A 4,271-nucleotide genomic window follows, 5' to 3' on the forward strand; every position below is an offset into this window, starting at 1 on the left:
GTGTATTAGCTCAATATTTTTTTATTAAGACTTTTTCTTCCATGTGAGAATTGTGTGGGTGTCTGAGACCACTTGATCTTGAATTCAGTGTGAATGTTTGGGCTTACTGTTTCTTTGAAAGCTACTGTAGCTCAGGATTTTAAAAGCCTGGGTAAAAGCTTTAAGCATTTTATCAATCCACTCTCAGTGGTCTTTTTTAGCAGAAAGTACAACAACCTGCCTATTCTTCTGGAATGGCTGAGACATCTTTTTTTTTTTCTTCCCTTTTTAAGACCATATGGACCATTACTGTTTTGAGGGAAAAAAAAATTTTTTTCTTAATAAAAGACTACATTTGGATGCAAATGTCTTTTGAGATGCTGCCATGGGACTGATGTTTTCTCCAAGAAACACTCAGTACCTGCAACAGCTTGTACGTACAGATAACATTTTCTTGTTGTACCGAGACAAGGCTGTAAGGGTGCAAACATGTTGGTTGTGAAGAGCACCTCGCACTTGTCTTTGTTCTGTTTTACACACAAGCTTGATCTAGGTAGGCACTGAAGAAATACTCCTGCCTAGAGAACAAGCATGTTCTAAGGAATAATGATCCATGTTTGATTTTATGCTAGTGCTTCACATAGAAATCACTATATCTGAGGACAACACACTTCTTTCCATCACTGGTGCTGCTGGTGGGTTCCCTTCTTATTCCAAGAGTTTTGCAAATAACTTAAAGCTTTTCAAATGTCAAAGTCCTACTTCTAGCCTTTGTCTCAATTCAGAAAGTGTGTTTCTCCCTCTTCAATACCAATTTACTTTAGTAAGCCCTGAGGTTCTGGCACAATCCTGAAAAACATCACTTTCCTTTTTGTTGTTGTTGTTTTTGTTTTCTTTTGTTGGCTGTTGTAATTTTTTAAACTTTTGGCATTTGGTGCTTTACCAATCTATCTGAGGCTCTCTGTTGTTCTCTGCCAAAAACCCACAATATCCTTCTTTATAGCCTGGTGACTTAGCAGATGGTGTATATTACCTTCTGCAGCCTTGCATGGGAAATGAAGATTTGTACATTTTTGGAAGGCATAAAGTTTTCTGTAAGATCATATGGTTATATATGCATGCACATATATATATGTTCTGATAGTGATGCTGTGCCATTACTGAAACAGTGTATCCTTGATCAAGTTCGTTTATTGAGCTTGGAATAAAGGAGTTAGTGGACACGCTACACAGTTCTCTACCAGTTAATTAGTATTAGCAGGAGGATGTTTGTCTCTACAAAATAAAATGATAGCTTTACTTTTTGGGCCAACTGTCTTCACAATTTTGCTTCTTTTTGATGTTTACGGTGTTTGTTCTTGAGAGGAAAGGCATTAGTGCTGCAAAATGGTTTGGCATATCAAAACCTGTAACCTGCACGTGGTCTTTATGTGATGTTTTCTGCTTGATATTTGATTATTTGCAGACCACACCACATACAGCAAATGCAGCTTTCCAATATCTGTGTTGATAATCTTCACCTAAGGAACTGAGCCCAGAAAACTTTTCATTTTGCATTATGAAAAGTTTTCTGCTCTCTTTCAGTTTTCTTTGTAAAATCAAAAGTATTTTATAGTCCTTTCCTTCTTTGGAGCCAATTCTTTTCAGGCTTTCTGCAATCTCAGCAAACTTTCTTCTTGCTATTTCAAGTGGACTGGTTAGACATGCAACAAGTTACAGATTTCAGTCCTCATACACAGCAAGGCTGCTCCCTCTTTCTCACTGCACAGACCATGACATGCTGGACTTATCCACTCTCACAGTCCTCACTTAAGCTCTTAGACTTGTCAACTGTTTCCAGATTTTATTTTTTTTTTAAATCCTTGTTCCAGCTGTAAAGTAGGTCACTCAGAGTTAGAATAAGATTAAGTTTTTCAGATCTTATTCCCAAAATATGTCACCTAGTATTGACTGAAACCATTTCGAGAACTTACAAAAGCTAGAACTATGCAGAATAGTCAAATATTTAATTAAAAAAATATTTTGTTCTCTTTTCTTTTTTTTTTTCAATCTTCTTTTTAACAAATAACTACCTCTAAATAAATATTGACTCTATAAGTAAACTTGAATTAGTGGTACTACCTTTATAACTTTCTATTGTCAAGAAAAAATGAAAACCCAAACACAATCCACTCCAGCAAATATTCACTTTGATTAGTGAGTGAAAAAGCAAATCCAGCAATCATCAGCACAGCTCTGCTGCCACTTCTGGTGCTGGAGACTGCACAATTGTTTCACCTTCCCCATAGCGCAGGGGTCACTCCTTATTTTGTTCTCTTAGTCAGAATTTGAACGCATTAGGCATATGAGGATCTATACAAGGGTAAATAGAAAGCAATATTATGTGCAAGATGTGAGTATATGGGTAGTCACTATAGGGGAATATCTGTGCAGCTGCATCTCATTTCCAGGTCGCTGTCTTTATTAATGCATACAAACACACCAGCCCTCCAGATGTTGTTGAGCTGGCCTGCCTCTTGAGTGGAAGGCAGACATGTGAATAAATATGACAGGATTTCTAGATGTTATGTAATCTCTTGATTTGAGAGCTGAAAATCTGTGCCAGTATCTGTAATAGGATCTTTCCTTGAAGAGGAATAGGAATGTTTTTATGGACAGGTACATACTTTTACAGTGACATTTGGAATTAGCTGCCTTGAAGAAATAAATATGAATCTCAGGGGAAGGGCAAAACTCTTTTGAAATTAGGTCTCTGGGAGAATCCTGGATAGTCTTCTGAGATCTGCTTAAAGTATGTTCATTCATCCTAATGATAATTTGTTGGATGGATTTAATATTTCTAAGTGCAATGGGACTTTGGGTTTTATAATGCTGAAACAGATCATACCATTTTTCTAGCCAAAGAAAGGGGAAGAACCTGAATGTAAATCTCATCCTCCTCTTGAGCATTAAAATATGGCTGGAAAACAGTAACTATCAAACAAGTATTTTGTTCATTATCCTGCTTTTCATATTACTGTAATAGTAAAGTGATACTTCTGAAAATATGCTAACTTTTTGGGATAGGAGTGTAAAGGATATTTAGAGTAAAGGATGCTTCAGTAATACAAATATCCAAAATAGTACAGGCAGCAATCTGAACATCCATTCTTACTGAAACTACCAACAGAACACTACTCTCCTAAGAAATCAAAATACTTTGAACTGCAAGAAGTAGCAAGAAAGATGGATTTGAGCACATGCCAGGAGATGTGTAAATAATAACTATGATTACAGTGGCCTTCCTGCATAATTAAGGCCAAATGAAAAACATGCTTTGGTGATCTTTTCTGAGGATTTAACCCCTGAATGTGTAGGGTTGCAGCCCAGTCAATTCAGGCACCTATAAAGGGGTGAATATTCTAAAATGAGACATAAAAAAGGAGATTAAAAATTTGGCAGCATGGTCTTTTCTAGCTCCCTCCCATTACATTTTGTCTCCTTCCCCCAGGACAGAGTCTGGCACAGTGACTCTGAACGCCTGACAGTGTGTTCTGCAGGAATATAGCTAATTACTTAGACATGAGTAGCCTCATTTTTGAGGCTGAGCAGGGAACACTTCTGAGTCCACATATATAATTACTGCTGCACATATTTCTGCAAGAGAGGAGGCTGAGGTGAGCATTTGTAAAAGATTGCTTCTTTGTATTTAAACAATTGCTTTAAGTCTCTGAATTCTTGCATTTATTCCAGAAAAAGAATCCTAGCTGCCCCATTTCTGCTGAGACAAAATTGCCCAGCATTCAGCACCACTAAGTAGCTTAATGATAACCATAAACCTATGCCTTAGAAAAGCCATTATCCTATCTGTCCTCCAGGCTAGGGGTGCTCAGAGTAAAGCTGTTCCCACACAAAGGAGTGAGAAATGAGTCGCATCGTGCATGGGTCCTGTCAATATTTAGGTGTTTCAAATCTTTAAATTGGGCATAGTGGATGTTGATTCCAACTCTTTCATTAGAACTGGAATATGTTTATTTTCTCCTTTTGATGCCAATCTACTAAACACAGAGTACTGAGTAGTGGGGTTTCTTTGCATGAGACTGAAATCTAAATTGTCCTGGTGAGTTCAGAAACCACCAGGATCTCACTCAGCTCTTAAAGTTCACCTATGCATCTGGCCACATATGACTGTCTCATCTGCTAAACAGGGACTCTAATGTTAGACACATGCAATAACAAGGCTAGTCATAGGCTTTCAAGCTCATAAAGGCAGTGATCAAATTATCTATAGAGATATTCAAGCGTAAACCAAG

The sequence above is a fragment of the Empidonax traillii genome, unplaced genomic scaffold (assembly GCF_003031625.1).
Source record: "Empidonax traillii isolate 1590-97213 ecotype Southwest subspecies unplaced genomic scaffold, ASM303162v1 scaffold437:size906396, whole genome shotgun sequence".
Lineage (NCBI taxonomy): Eukaryota > Metazoa > Chordata > Aves > Passeriformes > Tyrannidae > Empidonax > Empidonax traillii.